The 23004-nt window shown below is 29.4% G+C and overlaps 1 pseudogene; it reads right to left on the bottom strand.

Annotated features, from left to right (window-relative positions):
• Positions 1-8674: 8674 nt before the first annotated feature.
• The window catches only part of LOC142330977 (T-complex protein 1 subunit beta-like), a 35305-nt pseudogene continuing 20975 nt past the window's right edge, over positions 8675-23004 (bottom strand).

Genomic DNA, 23004 nt, shown 5'->3' with positions numbered 1-23004 from the left:
TTCAAGTTTTTTTTTCTGAGTTCTTCAGCTAAAGCAAAAAAAATTAAAACACATTTTACAATTTATAAATCTATCAGACTTTCTTACAATCAATTGATTAAAGCAATATTATGTTATTAAAACATAAAAACTTAAAATTTGAAACAATATAAACAACATTCATTCATCAGATAGTAGGGTGAAACAAATGTAGTGAAAATATTACCTCATTATAATAATGTTTAATGAGTCACAGTTTAATTTTCATTCTCACAGCTTCTTTTGCTGTACGTTTATACATTTAAAATACAGAGGAAAATTTCTAATACAGAAATTGATAATGAGAAGTACATGTCAACACAAACTTTACTCAGATCCCAACCAATTATGCTGTTTTACACAGTTATAATTTCTAGTGAAAATATGAACATTTTACATAAAAAAATATTGGTGGTGAAAATACAAAAATTATATATTAAGCATAACGTTTTCCCTGTCCTTTACATAACTGAATTAGTAAATCATTCTTATATATGTAAAACTATTCACAATCTGTTCTTCTTCCAAAAGATAAAGCAAGTATATTCTTGCACTATGTACTTATAATGCTACTTACAATACATTCAGCTTTAACAATGGAATATTCTGACAAAATGTAAACAAATTAATAATAAATAACAAATTGCAGCTACATAATGCATTGAAACCAGACTGCACTTGAATGAGAGAACTCCATTCCACCTGTACCTTTTTTATTTCAATCACAATGATTCAAATGATGGCAAATTTATCAAATATGCCTGCGAGATACCACAATGCGCTTCCTTGACAAAAAAAATACATGTTATCTGTAGCCTTATTTACAATTAAAAATTGTTTAATTGAACTGATACTCAACAGAATGATAAACAAGTTTAAATGAAAATATATTGGAATATTAAATTTTTATTGCATGGTTTTTTTTTAAAGACTGTCTTAAGCTTTACTTTTCTAAAAGTCTCAGGAAAGACATTTTATATATATATTACTCAGAAAAAAATAATGAATCTAATAGTGCAATTAATTTTTTTCTATGATCTCATTTTATAACGGAATAACCCGACAAAATCACATGCCAAGTTATATGATACTTGGTGTAATAGTTTAACTGAGAAAAGAATGACACATCACATTCAAAGATAAAGCAAAATTCACAGAATAAAGTATTTAACATGTGACTGTTTCTTTACATTTTAATGAAAACTTTTTTCATTAAAATCTACAGTTTGAGACATTTGAAAAAAAAACAACTTCTTCACATCTTTGGAAGTGAATTATCCATACGTCCAAAATATTTTTTATGAACAAAACCTTTGACTGCCAAACCTGTATACTTATTTTTAGTTAATAACTGTGACATGCCAAATCCAAGATAACGTTGACTACATTTATAACATTTGCTAATCCGAATTACACTCATTACATGGCAGTTTAGATAACTCCCTAGAAATGTTGTCAAATGTTATTTTATGAACATATATATATTTATTTTATATATATATATTTATTCATATACATATATATACAAATATATTCATATATTCATATATTCATATTAATATATTCATATACATATATATATAAATATACATATATATATTTCTTTTGTGCATGTGTATGTCACTGAATTTCTCCTAAACGGCTGGACTGATTTTGATGAAATTTTGTGTGTGTGATTAAGTTGATTCGAAAATGGTTTAGATTCACAATTTGATCCGATAGAAAATGTTTTACATTACAGTTTGAATAATCTTATTTTTTACACTGACAAACCAAGTGACTTTTCAGCAGTTGATCACAAGCTGTTTAGTGTTTATTATTTAAACACCAAACATCAGTTCATAGATTGTATACAACTACTACTACAGTAAATAAATAAAATTGTAAGTAGCAACTTTAAATAAAATAGTAAGTGGCAAAATCAAATTTTTCCACCTAACTGTGATTACAATGAATTAAGTGAAATTTTAATTCTTGATTTCAATATCAACTAATTGCACAATTTTACACTGCCCAAAGAGCACATACTACCAATATTCAGAATAAAAATCTGTTATTCTACTATTTATGACAGTATCTGAAATTATAGGTAGCAACCAATAGATTGTGTCTAAAAAGAACAACAATCTCTGTTTTTATTGCTTGTTAAACAATTTTTCTGTTCAGGCATAAATTTTATTTTGATATACTTATTCAACAAGTATAAAACTGACATTTTTGTCTAGAGAAATTAACAAATAAAAGAATGATAAATGAATTTTTTTTTTCCTTTTTTTTAATAAGAATTTAAATTTGTTTGGTCTAGAGCCAGGCCAACCTTTGAAATGGCATCTTCAGTCCGAGAAGTTAGGCACCAAACAATACTGCGTTTACTTGTGTGGCCTATTGTCAGGCAAAGTTTTATTTTAACTCTTGTGTTACCTAACACAATATTTTATAATTTATTTCTGTGTAGAACCAAGTGATAACCTCTGTACCATCCTACATTCAATACCAACACCAGAAGACTGTAACGATAAAAAGATATTAGTTACAACCTGCCTAAAAATTTCCTCCACAAATTCTACTTGTTTTTTGTATTTTTTCCACACTTATATTTTTTTTTTATTTTCCCTCTCAAGAGGCAAAACACTTGGAAGCGCACACAATCTTGCAAAAAACACAAGTATAAAAGAAATTAAACTAACCTTCTTTTTCAGCTTCTAGTCGTTTGGCTTTTTCTGCAGCCAATTCTGATTTCTCAGAAACTGCATGTTCAACATGGAAGTTCATAACTTTTGTCAGATTTTGAATAACATCATCTGTAAAAAATAATAAATAATAATAATAATTCAATTTTTCAGGCCAAAAGCCAAATGAAACCATCACATTTACGTTTTAATTTAAATTCCTAGAATTTAAGTATGGCTTTAACTTACCCTTGGAGTAGATATCAAAAAATTTCTCACAAGTTGTAATTCAAAAAATGAAGCAATTCCAAGCCCATATTTATATGAACTTTTTTTTATTTCCACTTTAAGGATATGTCCTGACATTCTTTTCAGTTATTTGTGAGATAACTCTTTCTCACTCGCACTCACACTGAGTAAAAGGTGAGAGATACTATATACCAGGTGATTCAAAAAGAATTTCCGAACTTTAAAAGCATACAAATATTTATTTACGTGTCTTACAGATTCAGCTTAGGTCTCATTTCATAGCAAAACACATCAAGTTTTGACTCACATAGTTCATTAGTACCAAATTATGCCACCAGTGTTGTTAGAAATGGAACAATTACTGGTGCAAAATGTGCTCACTGTGTTTTGGTTTCACAATTTGCAGTCAGCAAATGTAGTTCAATTTTCTTAGAGTTACTATTGTCGCCAATCCTTCATTTAGACAGGTTGATTGTTATTTAAACACACAGAAATCACCAAGGCACCCATACGTCCCTGCAGCTGTTGTGGAACAAGTCGAAGAAAGCTTTACACATAGTCTGAAGAAATCAACTTGACATGCATTACATAAGAGTGGCATTTCAGAAACAACTATTTGGCACGTATTACTTAACGATTACTCTTGAAGCCATATAAGCAAGGTTCAACAAATTACAGATTATGACAAAGTTGCTCAGCTGCAGTTTTATTGAAATGATGGACAGAATTCAGACAATGATACTTTTTAGACAATTTTTAGTGATGAGTCAACGTTTCACATCAGCAGCAAGGTGAACACCCATAAGCCTAATATGGGGTAGTAAAACTCTCATGAAACTTTGCAGCACAATCTTGATAGCCCTAAGGTCAATGTTTTTTGTGCCCTAAGCAAACAAAGACTATACGGCTCGTTCTTCCTCCAAGAGGCAACCGTAAATTGTGTAGTTAATCTAGTATATCTAGTATAATCTCCATATATTATTTATAACTCCATATAAATACCAAACTCCTGTTACTCTTGCTTCAGAGAAAAAGAATGGCCCATTCCAACTTGCATCATAGTACTACACAATAACATTTAATTTTGAGTTCCTTTCGCATTGTAAAAGTTCACGAGGATTTTCAGACCCCTACCTCCTCGATAATGACATTACGTGTATTAACTTTTACACTAAGATAAAAACGTTGACATATAACTAAACAAAATACGAACAAAAAAAAAAATCATCTTCAGGCTGCAACATTTTGATTCCGAAGTCAACGCGAAGAGCATAGTCGGTAGGTTTCAAAGCCTTTAACAGGTGTAAATGATATGGATGCATATGTAGGAATTTCCTTAAAATATTCCACATTGTCATCACTGGCATAGCTAATTCACTTTGATCTTCGACAGATTTTTATGGACTAAGCAATAAAAAAACCACCAGAAACCTTCAACATTTTCTTCACATACTCTTGGACAACCCGTACATACTCTTCCTTTTACAAAGACATCCAGTCGTTTCATACTGATTATGTCATTAATGAATGTTATTGTGACTTGGAATTAAAATTTTACAGTTAAACTTCCAGAATACATGTTGAACTTTAACTACAGATTCACACTTAGAAAACATCAAAAAACACAGAAAGCTATCCGTTTAGAAGTTGCCTTTGCTAGTGGCACTGACAAGTGGAAAGATAAGAAATAAATCTACGGCCATGCACACAACTAAAACTGTCCTTTTTTTCTCCTTGAACCTAGCCTTAAATCAACAGTGTATACCGCATCAAAGGGATCTAACAAATTAAAACTGTTATTTTTTTTAACATCTGAAGTGCATATGTAGGAAAAACACTAAACATGGAAAGAATGGCCACCATGCTTTAAAATGGTATAAGGTATCAAAATATAACTTGTATTCTATAATTTCAGCAAGGATTTTTTTAAAAACAATAAAAATGTCAGTCCACACTCACTTATGGTCTCATGAATTATAAAAGCGAAGCATGTTAAAATATTCTGTAAAATCATAACTGAAATAACAAAGCTGCGCTATGCAATTCACATGCTTTTCCAAAACTCCAACGACTCATCTATAAAGAGGAAAAATGTTACTGTAACTTACACGCACTACTTGAGGAAGCAGCAGCACTAGCACTTTCTTGGTAACTGGCAATTGTTTCCTCAACAATTTTTCTTATCTTCTCTTCATTACTTTCTATTAACAAACATATAAATCCACAAATAAAAATATAACACAAAAAAGAACAAAATATAAAATTTTTGTTAAAAATAATAAAACATTTAGAAAAAAATGTGCTAAAAAAGGTATAATCTAAACTTTTCTTAAAATTCTGAGATTTAGAAATCTCTACCAAATTAAAAGTTGGTAATTAAGATGTAATTATGGGTTAAAAATTAGTTGCAAGTTTTTAATTTTTCCAGTAACTTCACATGACTGATTTTGAAGTCGAGAGTTCTAAGGTTCAAATCCTAGTAAAGGAAGTTACTTTTATAGAGATTTGAATACTAGATCATGAATACCGGTGTTCTTTGGTGGTTGGGTTTCAATTAACCACACACCACAGGAACAGTCAATCACAGACTATACAAGACTTCATTTACATTCATACATATCATTCCAATTCAACCTCTGAGATAATACATTACTGTGGTTCCAGAGGCTAAACAGAAAAAGAAAGTAACTTCAAATGTGTAAATTTAAAGAAGAACTGAAGAAATATTATCATTTGGGTGTAGATTTTTTAAATACATGTTTATATAATAGAAATGAGAGAAAAGGCTCAATTTAATAAAAAAAAATTAAAATTTGTTGGTAAAATAATGAGAATGCTACAGCATGTACAGATTGGTTTATTTCTAGAATGAATTTTTTTATAACATTTTCCAGCTAAATTTCAAGGATTTTTACAAAAAAAATATTTTAAACAGAATGATATCTGGCTAACTATAAAAGGCCAGTACAAAGTGATGACTATGATAGAAAATCACCATCAAATCATTTTCATTGAAAATGTATTTTTTCATTTAATAATTATTCATACTTTAAAAACTTGGAATGGGATCACAAGAGAAAATTCTCTTGTGAATTCTTGTGTATTCTCAAGTGAATACAAATTAATTGCAGAAATTAGGCCATTTGTTTAATAGTACAATCAATATACAATTAACCTCATTACAGGTTAAATTGGAAACTTAGTTTTATTTACAATTGATTAAAAATAAGACTGAGTACTTAATTTTCATCATAATTGTTTTTAATTACAAATAAATAAAAAATTGCAGCATCATAGAATAAAGCTAGATGAGTCAGGAGCCAATTGCGCACAAATCCCTCCATGCCCTCATCATCTTCAAATCATTGTCCTCCTAGAGCTTCTTTAAGCAACCCAAACAGATGAAAATTGCAGGTCGATAGATCCAGGCTGTAGGGATGATGATCAAGTTGAGTCCAGTGCATTTCTTCTAGTTTTGAGACCGTTAGAGGTGCAGTGTGGGGCCTGGCATTGTCGTAGAGGAGGATGACCTCTCGAATCGGTTGGTCTCATCTTTAGCGCCAATATGCAGCCCTCACCTCATTTAACAGCTCACAGTAGTAAGCAGCACTGATTACACATCGCTCATGCACAAAATCAATGAGCAAAATTCCTCACCAGTCAAAAAAAAATGGTTGAAAGAAACTTCCCAGCTGACAGTAGAGTCTTGGCTTTTACTGGGGCTCCCTCCCCTTTCTTCCACTAATCCATACTAGCTTGTTTTTACTAGGGAGTGTAGTGGTGGACCCACGTTTCATCGTAGGTGACAATCCAACTCAAAAATACAGCACCTTCTTTCACAAACCTTGCTGTAAGCCTTTGACAAGTGTCTTAACTTCTTTGACCAAGTGTCTTAACTTCTGATCTCCGGTCAAAAGACGAGGGACCCACCTGGCACACACTTTACAGAACTGTAGATCATTTGTGATGGTCGCTTGACAGCTCCCAAAACTTATTCCGACCTGTTCTGCAGTTTCAGATACTCTTACTCATCGATCGTTTTCAAGAATGTCTTGAACTGCATGAATGTTTTCATCTGTAATACTGGTTCACGGACGGCAATCATGTTCCTGATTTTCCACCCATTCTCGTCCTTCCTTCAATTCTTTATGCCAGGCAAACACATGAGTCCTTGACAATGTTTGGTACCCGAACTGTGCAATCAATCTCCGGAAAATTTCCATTGCATCAACTCCTTCATAAGCAAGAAATTTTATAATTATGCATGGCGCAGTAGAGGGGTGCACCACCTTTGCTCCCACATCGTAAGTGTTACTGACAAATTGGTTGGAAGTGTGGAATGGCCGGCGGTCTGCCCACTCTTAATGATCCTAGAAGTGCAGGCCCAGTCCTACCAACCATAGATGCTCAGGAACAAAAATCGCGTTTATATTTGATTTACCCTCATATACATAAATAATGAATTTGCAATTATGAATCATAACAATAACAAAATACCAGAAAAAAAGTTTTAACATTTACTACTTTAATATTTTGTTCTTTATATGAGTACTTTTGTAGTGATCACTAGTTCATCAAATTCAAACAAAAAACTTTTATGTTAAAAATTAAAATAGAAAGAATTACATTTCACCTTCTAGGTCAATAAATACTTATATTTTTTTTTTTACATATTTATAATTCTTACATTAAACATTAAAATAAAAAATTGTGTTTGTCTTCTAGATCTTTATTGACCTAGAAGACAAAACATTTCTTTTTTATTTTAATTTTTTAACATAAAAAGTTTTTATTTGAATTTGATGAAGTAGTGATCACTATAAAAGTGCTCTTATAAAAAAAAGAAATGTTAAAACAGTATTTTATCAGTTTTTTAAGTATTTTAACTTTTATTATTGATAAAATAATATATTTACAAAATTAGCAATTATTGAATAAATTTGTACATAACTGACACAGCAATCAATATTGTTATGTCAACAATTGGCACATATAATGAGAAGTGCAGACTAGTCAAAAGGTTCATGACACAAGCAAAAATTATTCTTTACTTGATTATTTATTAAATTTAGATTATCTGTTTTTTATACAAATTTTAAGTGATAATGTGCTAAGATATTAGCTAATAATTAATTAAATTGTAACAACGTGCAGTGACCTGCAACCAGCATTATTTAAGTTTAGTGATCTACAGAAACCAGTTCATTAATGTGTTTTACCTACCGATAATTTACTTTATTTCATATCCCTTAAAATTGAAAAAAAAACTGCTATGTCCTGAGGTAGTCCTTGCATTAGGAAAACAATCACATTTTAAGAAAGCATACAGTAAACAGTTTTACTCAGGACTCATTAATCATTTTTAATTATTTTTATGATTAACAAAGAAAAATGTTTTTCAAGTATAATACTGTTTTGGAATATTAAAATAGATTTTAATTTTTTAAATCTGGTTTACAATAATTTTATTTGGCAACAGAATTGATGAATTAAAATAATTTTTTTTTCAGTTTGGGAAAAAAAAATCATAATTTTTATAATTATCTACTTTTTCTTCAAATCACTATATATTTTGTACCACTCGAGTGAAATACATCTTTCAAAACTTAGTTCATGAAAACCAGAGAGCTATTCTGGAGTAACAAGAGACAAACTGTGAAAAAAATTAAATAAAAATAAACACACACAGACCTGCAGAACTTTTGTTAATTCTGCCAGAAAGCAGCTTCCGTAAAATATTCTCTTCAGCCATTTTAATCACAAATTCTCAAAAAGTAAGTATAACCTATAAAAAAATAAGATTGAAAACAAAACACATAATTAAAATACTTTTAGTTAACAAATTTTTAAAAATCTGAAAATAAATTCATAAGAAAAATTCCACAATAATCTAAGATTCCATGAATCTGGTGCAACTTTACTTATGAGGATCTAATAAGAGCTGCTACATTCTGTCTGTTACATGAATGCTTGCTTTTAAATCTCTTCAAAAGTGTATTCACACACATTTCATTACAATAGGATTTTTAAAAACATTAGGCTGTACAAAATTCAATAGTTTGTATTTACTACTAATAAATAAAAAGATCATTCATATGTTTTTGAAAAACTTACCACACTCCATCATAATCTACATTCATTCCAAGACAGTAATCAGTAAGCCCCCATTATACTGAGATAACATTGATCAATAGACAGAAATTAAGTAAATTATAAACCAAGAATTGCAAATAGTGACCAAACACATATAAGAAAAATGAAAAAAATTAAAATGTAATACTACAATTATAAATATTTAGAACTTTTCAAAATGGAATTAAAAATACAATTTGCCAATCCAATCTGATTAATGTGACACATGATGTTGGCAGTACCACATGTTAAATTTTAACTGGGGTGGTTAGAGATAAATGTGCAACTTTGGCTGACACAGAGTACTTATCAAAGCAACATCAAATTTGTTGTTTAAAGCAATATCTAAATAATAATAAATGTGTAATTAAGGTACAACGACTGTTTAGGAACAAATCTGAAGTTTCATAATACATCATTATAATATTTTGCAACAGAATTTTGAACTGGATAAAAACTTGACAAACCAGCATTGATATCGCAAGAAAAGTAGATGATGTTATTTAGTCTGAACATCACAGAAAAATCAGAGTGAGTAAATGATGCTATTTATTTAAGTTCACACTTCTACACTGAATTTCAAATTCAAACGGCCTGAATTTCAAATTCCATAGAAATCAGTCTACAGAATTTTGTGTTTGAATTTGGGTATAGATCCCTCTATACCCAATATATATATATCCCAATATATATCGCAATGATTCATAAATTACAACCTCAAGATAAACAGGAATAAGTGAACTTTAGAAAGCCCATGTTAAAACTAACTTAGGCAAAATATTTTGAGTTCATTAATAATGTCAGATGATATTATTGTCATCTTTTCACTCTTCTGGGTATAATAACAAAACTTTCACTACTGGTCAAGGAAAATAGACAAAATACACATAAAATTCTTCTGAATGTTCACATCACATGTCTTGCATGATGTAGCTCAATTTGGGGTTACTAGCCCACACAATTCTGACAAAAATGAACAACCAGTTTCTTTGATTCCATGTTGGTAGTATCACATGACAAAAATCATTTAAACTATGACTGGAAATACTAATAATCAAATGTTATGAGTTAATCAAATGTTATAATCTAGTAAGAGAGTGCAACCGTAAAGCCAGAATATGATATTATAAGTGAGTTCCAGAGACTGCCTTCCAGATTCTGTGAAATGAATAATACAACTGCTCAACCACACTTGCACAATTTACTTCCTTCTACCTTCACCAGGAGAAATTTTTTTTTTAAATTATATAAGTTAATTACATGAACAAAAAAACCCATAGAAACATAAGTTTCTTTTTAAGAAGTCATTCCCTGTCAAATAGCCTAAAAAGTCAAAATGTAACTCACTAGATTTTGATAAAACACACATATTGATCAAATTTTTATAAAACTCACATTTTTATAATTGTGGTTATTAAACTCGTAAAAATATCCCTATTTTAGGGATATTCTGTATCCTAAATATAGGTTAGGGATATTTAAAAAAAATAGTCAAGTCATCCTTTGACTATTTTTTTCTATGAATTTTTCAATTTTCGGATTTTTAGGCTGTTTGGTTACTCATGTGTTCAGGAAAAAAGCTGTTACATTACAAAATTTTATTTTTTGCTTAACAGATGCATACAATTCACACTAAAATCTTGAGTGGTTACAGTAGAAAAAATTTTTTAATTCAAAAAATTCATTTGAACTGTCATTTTCTGAGCTGTTAAATAACACCAGTATCATAAAACTAAAAATTTAATGAAATAAATTAGTCGTATAGCAAAAATATTTAAGATACCTTTTGGTCCTTGGATTAATTATTTATGTAATGTTTCATTAAAATCTAAGATGGATTACATAACCAGAGTGATCTAAGAAGCAATAAACCACTGTAATGTTAAGTTTTCAGCTTGTACGATGTATGAGATACTGAAAAAAATTGTTATAATTTATAACTGAAATAGCGATTTTAATTACATTAGCATTTAAGCAATAAAACTGAGTAGCAGATGAAAATCACTAAAAAGATATAATTTTGAAAAAAAATAGTAATACGCATAGCAATATTGATATATGAAATTGTAGCACATAGATAAATAAATTTTTTTTTTTTAAATCTATACATTTTTTTCACATCAAGTCCAAATGAAAACCATCAGTTTTGACAGGCCCAACGTATATAATATAACAAATTTGAGAATTTATATTAAAAACAGAAAAGCCCAGTTCCAAGCTGTCATACCAACTTTTTTGTTTTTTTTATTTTTACTAATGGTAATTTTTTTCCTGGCTCTTTTAAATGTATTACTGGAGTAGCTATAAAAAATGTGCCACTTGATACCTTTTAATGTAATACATCGCTAAAAACTGCTGGGATTTTAATACCAAGTAACCCAACCTATTTATATTTAATTAAATACAGAAAAATTTTGAACTATAATAATTTTTGGGGCTGATATTACTTTAATGACATTAGATTTTTTTTTCAATTCTATTTAAACTTAGTCATACCTGAAAGATTTAACATATTAATTTTAACTTAAAATAAGAACATCTTCCCTTCATACTGGGTTAGGCTGCCAATCGTGGATCTCCACTTAAGCCTGTCTACCATTACTCATCCTCAAAAATGTTCTTCATCACTGCTTTTTTTTAGGTTTTTACAATCTAACAATCTCTTTTCAAAGAAATTACATATAAATACTTTATAAACATAACATGCATATTTTACACAGTGCATATCCTGAACTGGGCAAATTCTATTGTAATTATTGTACTATGTAATTTATTACCAATAAAATTTGATACACATATTTTAATGCAGCATTTACAATCACGAACTTGACACATCCTAATTAATAGGACATTATGACACTATTAATAGGACATTAGGTCATACTATTAAATTTATTATCAACAAATTGTACAACACAATATATAAAATGAATGAACACAACAGATTCTAATGTTTATATGACCACATTACAAGTTACCTGACCCGCAAACCAAAATTAACAGCATACGTAAAAGGGATCAAAACTTACATTATGTTAAGTACCAAAACCAGAAAGGTTGTAGACAATCTGACAAGTAACAACAAGTTACTCCTAAAAGAAAAAAAGCAGCAGTGAAATAAAGCAGTAAAATAAAAAATGCATGATAAGTTATATTTTATGAAGTTTGTAATGAAATTGAGATAAATATATGAATATGTAATGCAGTTGATGATCCGAATAAATTGTGACAGCGCTCTTACATACATAGTAGAATAAGGTAAGGCATCCTACTCTATTTATTCGATACTTTGGTTGACCTAATAAAATAAAATAAAAAAACATATATATATAATACCAGTGCAGTGCAAACAATACTTTTTTCTTAACATATATATTGCAATCTGTTCAACTAGTTAATAATAAGCAGTCCCCTTCCCAGCCTAATCAGGTGAGGATGTAAATGAAGTGCAGTCTAGTATAGATTCTGGCTGACCATTCCTGAGATGTGTGGGTAATTAAACCTCAACCCACCACAGTACACCAGTATCCATTACATAGTATTCAAATCTGTATAAAAGCAATCAATATTTCGAGGTTTTGATCCTGAGAACCTTCAACTTTGAAAATCAACTCTGTTACGGAAGTGATTTGCAATGACAAGTTTACTACTAGACCAGCCTGATGGGGTTATAGAGTACACGTAAATAAACAATTAATATATTTGCATATATAATTACCATGTAAATAATTTAACTTCATATAAAAAAAATATATAATAAAATTTGTTACAATAAAATAGTTATTCTTAGGTTTTTATTATTATTTTGATATAGTTTATCTTTTATAGTGTTTATCATGTTAAATTTTACATATGAGTACATGTCTTAAATAATCCAGTGAATGTTCCTGCTTGATAATTAGCTGTGAAGAAAATATTGATCACTGAATACAAACATTAGATATACAGTTATTATGAGATAAGCAGTGATTAAAATAGATAGTGTAGTGGAATTCTGTTCATTAACTGTCAACAATTCAAAAAACATTTTGTATTAGAAATTTAATGATTTCAATATACCGGGTATTTATTCACGTAGTTCAAGCACATTTTTTATCTAAAAGTAGATGTGTATGATTTATGCAAGGAAATGATTTTAAATAAGTTTATTATGGAACTAAAATGTGATAATCAGCGAAAAAATAATCAATAAATCTGTGAAAAATAATATTTATTTAAATGAATATTTTTTTAAAATATTGTTTAAAAATTCAAGTGTATGAGTTACTTGAGTAAATACAATAATATTTAAATAAATTAGTATTTTTTAATTTCCTTAGAAAGCTAAGCATCTAATGCTTAGCAACCACTCTTCTCAGATTGCTTTACACGTGGTTCGTGGCATCTCAGCCGAATGTTATAAATGAAATTATTAGTATTTCCTTAAAGCCAGACTTTTCTTTTAAAGACCTTTTTATTATGTTTATTTTCTATTTAGACTGTCATCGAATTACAGTTGCATATAACATGAAAATTGTAGCACATGAAAAATGTCAAATCTGATAGATTCAAATCCACAGCCTTTCAGATAAAAGACATTACACCATTTGCTTCAGAGTGTTCATTTGCAAAGCAGCACTTTACTACAACAGATTCAATATTTTATATTGAGTCTGACATTATCGGACAATATTTTATTGTTGTCTGATAATGGTACCATATTTATCTTATTACACTGGTTAAATGCCATTTACTCTCTAACACTGTATTTGGATAACTATTTGTTGGTTTACAAGATTATACGTTTCAATCATTATCCCCCTGACAAATTTATTATTTTATAGATCCACACCATTCATCAGTTATAGTTATATTTGTTGCTTGATAAATGCTAAATTATTGTGACCTAATCTGAGATCACAAAATAAAATAAAATTAAAAATTCGATCAACCACTGAATTAAAAAAAAATATTTAAATCTATCATTACATCTACAATCAAAAATTATAAATTAAATTTTATTTTTAAATAAAATATTATGAGTCTGTTGTAGTAAAGTGCTGCTTTGCAAATGAACACTGATGCAAATGGTAATGTCTTTTATCTGAAAGGCTGTGGATTTGAATCTTTATCAGATTTGACATTTTTCATGTGCTACAAATTTCATGTTATATGCAACTGTAATTGGATGACAGTCTGAATAAAAAATGAACAGAATCAAAAAGGTCTTTTACAATATAAAAAAAAGGTCTGGCTTTAAGGAAATTCTAATAATTTCATTTATAATATTCAGCTGAGATGCCATTAACCATGTGTAAAGCAATCTGAGAAGACTGGTTGCTAAAGCTATGATGCTTAGCTTGCTAAGGAAATTAAAAAATATTAATTTATTTAAATACTATTGTATTTACTCAAGTAACTCATACACTTGAATTTTTTAAAAAATATTCAGTTAAAGATTATTTTTTCACTGATTATCACATTTTAGTTCCATTATAAACTTATTTAAAATCATTTCCTTGCATAAATCATACACAACTACTTTTAGATAAAAAATGTGATTGAACTATGAGTAAATACCTGGTATATTAATCTCATTAAATTTCTAATACAAAATGTTTTTTGAATTGTTGACAATTAATGAACAAAATTTCACTACACTATTCTATTTTAATCATTGCTTATCTCATAATAACTGTATATCTAATGTTTGTATTCAGTGATCAATATTTTCTTCACAGCTAATTATCAAGCAGGAACATTCACTGGATTATTTAAAACATGTACTCATATGCAAAATTTAACATGATAAATACTATAAAAGATAAACTATATTAAAATAATAATAAAAACCTAAGAATAACCATTTTATTGTAACAATTTTTATTACTTTACTTAAACAAATTTGTTAAGCTTACTTAAACTATATATGAATATTTTTTGAAAAACATTCTTAAAATTTATTTCCACCTCTAAAATATGTTTCTATTTTTGTTTTTTGTGTGGATAAGCCTTCCAGGACTACACAAATATCATTTCATGTAACTTCTTTTTCTTCTAGAAGTTCATAATTCTTCCAGACTGTTTAGCTATGCATAGAATTTTTGACATCATTTTAATTCTGACTTAATTTTATTAATTTTTTTTTTTTTTTTGCCACTTAAAGGGATATTAAAACTGAATTAGCTTTGGTACCTATATTTCAGACCCAAAATGAGAAGCAATTTTTTTGAAAAAAATTATACTTCATTTTTCAATACTTTTACACAATTCTCAATTAAATTAATTTTTTCTTGTTAGGGATCACTTCTTTATAATTCATTTTTTCTTTAATTTTCCCCACAGAATAAAGAAGCCATAAATCAAATATTGTTATATTTACAATTTGGGAATTTAGATGTTTAAATCTTATTTGGTAATAATCAATACAATCAATAAAAGAACCTCTTGATATTAGGGCCCCAAAAGTTTGAGGTCCAAACATTTTGGATCTCAAAGTTTATTTAATTTTGGTGAGAATTAGTGTTATAATGTCTTTTTAATTTAGAAAAATCATGCAAGAACATATGACCTTTTTAAGGTTCTTTTATTTAACAATTTTTTAGAATTTTGTTTTTTATTGTACAATTCTTTATGACTTACAACACTACTTTTTGACCGGCAGTCATGGAATACTTTGCCAGGTTTTTTAGTTTCCAATATTTTTTTCTTAAAACTAAATTATTTTACCTAAAACAAAAACTGTATCACTTGAAATTTAATATTTTCATCATAAAAAAAACTTTTGAAAATTAAAATAGTCATTAAAGAAAAAACACCAAAACCATAATCTTATTTTCAACTTTAATTATTTAAAAGTACGAGATGTTACTTTTTGACTTTACAACAGTTTTCTTTTTTCTTCTAATAAGATTAATTTCATTTCTGATGAAGGTACAGTAATTTTGAATCTTATTACCAATCCTACAATGTTTGCAATCAATTTTTTTACCAAAATAGTGGGCAGTCACATGTAAATTAATTCACTACAATTTTTCCTGTGCAACTGCAAGGTGAGAGAGCTACTAAAGTTTTAGCAGAGTATGTTTTAAGTGTGGGAATGGCAGCATTGGTTTAGTAAATTAGAAATTGGATCCCCTTCTTGCTACATCTATTAAATGTACATGTGTAAAATTACTCAAATCACACCATGAATACATTAACAGTATATTTAATTTGCATAATGATCAGGCCTATTATATCTGGTAATTAACTTAAAACCAAATTGCTACAACTAAACACAGTTGCAATATGTAACATTTTACGAATGAAATGAAAATGTAAATTAAAAAAAATTCTATACAAAGGTGGATCAATAAGCACACATGTTTGAAGACAGGTGAGGTTGCTGAGGAATGTTAGCATTACTACAGTATACTACCATCTATCAAACTATGCAATTTACAATTTCAAACTAATTCTTAGGTTAGTTTTTATTTGGCAGCCATTTCTATTTGGTGTTTTTTAATACAATGGAAAAAGAACAATATCAATCCATAATTTGGTTATTTTACTACAGTGAATTATTAGACCGATAAAACAAGAAATTGAAACAGAGATGGCAAAGAAAAAAGTGCTGTTTCATCACGACAACCTACTAGTTCACTCATCCAGAATTGTTGCAGCCAAATTGCATGAATCGCACTATAAATTGCTGCTCCACCCACCGTACATGCCCAACCTGGCTCCGTATGACTTATTTCTGTTCTCCAACATGAAACTGTAGCTTGCAGGAAAAAAATTCGCCTCAACAAAGAGATTGTTGTTGAGACAGAAGCCTGTTTTGAAGAGTGTGACAAATCGTATTTTTTTGAGGGCTTAAAAAATGGCAGGGAAAATGGGAAAAGTGTATTCTGTTAAAAGGAGATTATGTTGAAAAAATAAAAGTTTTGTCAAAAACTTACATTTTCATTCCCAGCACAGGTTACTTGTTGATCCGCTCTTGTATTTACATTAGCAAATTTTTCATATTTTCACAAAAGATGTTTGAAGTGAGCAGTAATGCCCTTTTGTGCTCAAATGACCCTATTGATGTAAATCATTGTAGTCAATACCATTGATTTCTTGATGAATGTTTGTCTTCAGTTCATCAATACTAAGGGGATTCCCACAAATTACATGCTTCAAAGGAAAGAATCCTGGGGAACATGAAGGCCACCCTCTGCCGACGGTTTGTTCTAATGTAAAAGCCAAATGAATGCAGGTAGTGAATTGTTTGATGTATGACACACTGTTTCAACTTGTTCAAAGAATTCAGTCTTGAAAGAAGCTGTACTCTTTTCCTCAATTTGTTAACTGAACAGTAGAATTCTTTTAAAATTATATGGTACACTTCTGTACTGAAAAAATATTGATCCCACTGTGATTATCAGAAACAGCACACCATATACTAATTTTTTCACCATGAAGTGAATGCTCAAACATCCAGTGAGGATTTTCAGTCATCCAATTCCTGGTGTTGTGTAAATTAACATGCCCAGATAAATGAAACTATGCCTCATCTGATATGAAATAAGCAATGGGTCTGTCTGTCCATCAACAATATTATTGAGAAGCCAGTCACAAACAATAAGATGTTCCAGACAGTTTATTTTCTAACGTTGTCACATGATATGGTTATTAATTTAAGTCATGAAGAATCTTATGGTAAGATACACATTTTACATCACTTTGTTATGTTAACTTATGTATTGATTTTTTCAAACTAGCAGAGATTTTTCTTTATATATTGGCTACAATCTCTGTAGTCCTAATGGAAGGTGTACGCTATTCTACATAGGTGTAGACCCTGTTGTAATCAATTTTTAACCAAATTGTATATGCTATTCTTTGTTGGAATCCGAATATTTTTTGTAAATATTAGACACATTCCTTGAAAAAATCTAGAACGTATATATTCTTCTACTGTAGCAATCCTTTAACTCAACTGAATTAAGGCATTTTAGAAAAACAAAAATATATTGCACTGAAGCACGAACAGCTTACAACTGACAACAGATGAGAGAAATAATATACACAATCAAAAATGGCACTAGTATAGCAGCAGCATTAAAGGCGATACTCAATAACTGTAATTCGAGCTACCTTGGTTCAGTTTTAAGTGGTTTAACCAATATATTGTACAGGGTCATTCACGGGAACCGGATGTTTTTAAAATAATCATAAAAAATTGAATATTTACTTTAAAAAAGTTTTATTGGTACTGAAACACTTGTTAAATCAAAGTATTTGTTACTTACTCATGAACGAAAAATTATGTCCAGCAAGTGATGTCCATTTTGGGCAATACATTGTTGCAGCCTTTCACGGTAACTGGCCTCAATTCTTTGCAGCATGTCTACATCAATCTGGGTGACGTGATGACAAATTGCGATCTTTAGGTCCTCTAATGTACGCGGTTTATTGTCAAACACATGCGATTTCAGAAACCCCCACAGAAAAAAATCACAACTACTCAAGTCAGGGGACCGAGGGGGCCAAGGAATGTTGCCGAATCTGGAAACGATCCGTCCCGGAAACAAGTTATGGAGAATAGCCATCATTGCCCTTGCTGTGTGTGCTGTAGCTCCATCCTGCTGGAATAACACATTTTGAAAATCGATTCCCCAGTTTTGTAACTCAGGGATGAAAAACATATTCAACATCGTAATGTAATGATCGGCTGTTACAGTTACGGCAGCGTCATTTTCTTCAAAAAAATATGGTCCAATAACACCGACCTTTTCTATTGCACACCAGACAGTCACCTTTGGGCTATGAAGAGGTCTCTCATGAAGCTGATGCGGGTTTCTTTCTGCCCGATACTGGCAATTCTGTTTGTTGACGAAGCCATTCAGATGAAAATGGTCTTCGTCACTCATTAACAATAACAAATTTTCATTTTCTTCAAAAACGGTAAGCATTTGTCTACAAAATTGTAATCGCTGCGTGAAATTTTGCTCGTTTAACTGCTGCACGACGGCTATCTTGTAAGGATGGAAATGCAGGTATGTATGCGGAATTCGTCTTACCGTACTTGTGCTCATTTGAAGCGCTGCTGAATGCCTCTGAATAGAGCGGCATGGGCTTCTGACAACGGCTTCCCTTACTCGTTCGATGTTCTCCGGAGTGCTAGCAGTTCGTCAGGGACCCGGTGGTTTTTTCTTCAATATTGAATCACTTGTTCGAAGGTTGTTTACCCATCGCAATATTGTGTTACGAGAAGGGACACTTGCATTACGATAGATATTAAACTGACGGCGGAAATCTCGCTGAACAGCAGTTACGGATTCGCCATTTCGCACAAAACTGTCATACGCATATGCATTTAAGTAAGTAATCATTTACTTTTAATAGAACAAATTTATAATTTCACTGATTTACATGGGTAATTTTTTAAACAAGTTTTTGACAACATCAATAATGTAGGATATTGTCACTTGGTTTATAACCTTCATCAGACTTAGAACTGATAGTGCAATTTCAATTAAAATTTGTTCAGTTACTATTTTTTTTTTAGGACAGCTAGTTCTTTGTGGGATAAATTTTTAGTAATAGGATTGTACAGCTGCTTTTCATATGCCACATACATAGGAAAGAATGTGGTATATAGTGTGAAGCAACAAACTGAAGTATTCCTTTTTGGGGAAAAATTATATTTACTTGGTAATGATACTGTTCATTGATGCATTTTATTTTAGCTAACTATAAATTATATAACAAACTTATTATTATTTATATTACAAACAAAATAGTTTTTTAAAAATATTTTTCTACAGTTGTATTATGAAGTCTGAATTAGGTGGCTGGAACCTGTATCATACTGAAATAGATTTTCATTATAATAAAGGTGTTTAACTAATCAAAAGCCTACTCTTTTCAACCACTGACCAATCTTTACTTACTGTTTTTTTACTTAGATTAATCAGATGAGTTTAATCAGATTAAATAGCTACACTCGCTAAGGATCATATCATAACTTACTTCACACTCATGCATTAATGGCTATCATTATAGCTCACTGCATACTGTAATATTTATTAAAAACAAAATAATTTTGGTTTTTTTTTAGAACATGTCATTTTGCAGTTTATATAAATTTTTAAATAATAATTATGCTAAATAAAAGCATGATTTTTGAGATGGGCCTCCATCCCACTCTGACTTGAACCCTCACCAATATCATAAAATAATGTTATGGTTCTACAATTTTATCTTTCTTTTATTTTACTACATCCTGATGTTTTAATAATAAAACTGTTTTTTTTATTTCTTTTTAATTTTATTCAAAAACAAATTGTCTTATAATTTCTTTTGTCAGTTCTAGTTTTTTAACACTTAAAAACCTTTTGCTTTTTTCTTCTAAGTTATCTTAATGACATTAAGATAACTTACCTTTTACTTTTTTACTTATAACTTTTTTACTTTTAAGAGGTAAAGTAAATCTTAATAAAATATCCTTTATTTGATTGAACTTCTACAAGTTTTTAATCTGGAGCAAAATATAAAAGATGTACTACTGCTACCAAACTTTCCAATTCTATTATTTTGAATTACCATATCTGTTATTGTTAGAAAAATTATACTTTTATTCTAAGTTAATTTTTGTTACTCATTTCACCCTCTTTTGTAATCTTTTGCCTGTGATTTGTCAATTAAAGTTGTTTAAGTTCTAATCAAAATAAAGGTTTTAATATGATAGATACTTTTTACTAAGTTTAAAAGTCAATAATAATAGTAAATAAAACTATTACTCTTTTACTTTTCGGAAAAATCATGAAATCTCATTAGAATAAATACCCCATGTACAGAACAAAGTATATATTGAATACTAGCCTGAAATTTGCATTTTAAGTGAACCACCAATGATGAATTGCTCCATTATTTATTTACAAATACAGTTTTTTATTCACTAGTATGTGCTGAATTTTGCTTTTGTATAATGTATATTTATATATTTTTAATATAGGTCAAATAAATTGTAACTTTGTAACTACTAACATAATAAAGAATACTAAGAAAATATAATATATTGATTTTGTAGCAGATTTTAAAAAAATCAAAATATACTTGAGAAAGAAATATTTTTAAAATGTAAGCTTTATTTTAGCAGATTCAATTAAATTTTGTGAAAAATATAACCTCAATTCCTTTACGTACCAGAATTTTTTGTTATCCAAAAGCTATCCCCTTCAGTTAATCCCAAAATCTTTTTCAAATTTTATTTCCTTTAATTTTTATTACCTAAAATCTTTACATCTATTTATAACATATAAATGACAAATGCATTTCCCTCCATTGAAATTTCAAGAATTACCATTAAAATTAAATACACAATTCCAATGGTCTTTAGATCTTTTTTGCAAATTCAAAATTCATCCTGAGATTAAGATTTTACATAAGGGTTTTTTTATTCTGTAAAGAAATTAAATAACAAAAATCTATTTTTACACCAGTGAAAAAATACCAGACACTACTAAAATTTTTAATCTTGTAGACTACCAATATCTAATTTAAATAAGTTCATTTTTCACATGTTCACATAAAACAAGTTTTGTTATTCATGCATAATCTTGTACATACAATAGAACAGTCACAAATTGAGATAGAAACCAAATTAAAATAAAAAAATACACTTATTATTACTTAAATCAATCTAACTCGACAAACTAAACTCAAACACACTAATCACCATTTGCTATCATGTTTAAGTTGTGAGCTACACTGAAAGTAATGAGCGAGAGCGCCAGTTTTGGATGATCCTGCTAACCACTGATGCAAACTCAGATGTATCGGCAAGCTGACCATGTAAGTTGTAAAATGATGCCGCATTTATGTCTTTGAGACTAATAGTTAGGGAGTTATTAAGACAGGATGATATAGACCTTTTCGTTACGCTACAAATTTCTGTTCTGGTATGTTTCAGTGTGATTTTAAAGACCTTTCACGTCAAAAAAAAATCTGGTAAAAGCCCTTTCTTTAGCCTCAGTTTTGTATGCAATGTGTAGATAACATGAAAATAAAACACACAAACTGGGAATAACTGAAACATATAAAATTTTAATTATATATTACGCTAAATAGATAGCACCAGTTGTGAAATATTATCTCAATTGTCCACCTTACAAAAATGTAAGTAAAAAATTTAAATCTAATATAGCTAATATACCAATAATATAGTTGAACCAATTTTGATAACAATACTAAAATAAGATTTAGTTTTCTCAAAATTTCACTTCTGCATAACATTTAGTTATAACTCGCAGAACATAATTTAATGGAAAATAACCTTTCTGTGTCCATTTTCATAACACACCAATCTTATCATAACCTTTACCTTACCCCTAAATTTTCTGTTGCTAAATATCACTTCTTACATCAATGTTTCTCACTCCATATCTTCTTGTATCCCTTTTAGTGCTCTCAAGGATTTCATTTCTCTGACTTTATAGTTGTTCATTCTCTACATCACTGGAGAATGTTGGCTTTTTTCCAGTACCTTCTGTTTCCATGAAAAATGATTTAAGCACAAACACATTTTGCAGTCATCTAAATTTACAATTTTTTCCCTTTTAAAAAATCGAACTACCTGAACGTGTAAAACTTTTGAACACTCACACAGTTTGCCATTCCTGCACAGCACTCTCTTTTTCTATTATCATATCTCTTCCAAAAATATTCAGTTTGTTCTCTATATTTATTTTATGACTGCAATTTCATCACATCAATCAAAACACTAAGCCAATTTTTTACATTTTCTACTTTTTCTGCTGTTATCATAACATCAGCAAAAGACATTTTATCTTCACTTCACACAATGATGATAAAATAAAATTAAGTTATAAAATCCTTAAAGAGTTAATTTTTATAAACCTTCTAAAATTTTACTTAATTCTTTTTGCTTAATTATTCACTCCTTTCATTGCAATGCTGAACAATA

The sequence above is a fragment of the Lycorma delicatula genome, chromosome 10, assembly GCF_047948215.1.
Source record: "Lycorma delicatula isolate Av1 chromosome 10, ASM4794821v1, whole genome shotgun sequence".
Lineage (NCBI taxonomy): Eukaryota > Metazoa > Arthropoda > Insecta > Hemiptera > Fulgoridae > Lycorma > Lycorma delicatula.
Note: the sequence above shows the minus strand (reverse complement) of the source record. Positions and strands in the feature narration are given on the sequence as shown.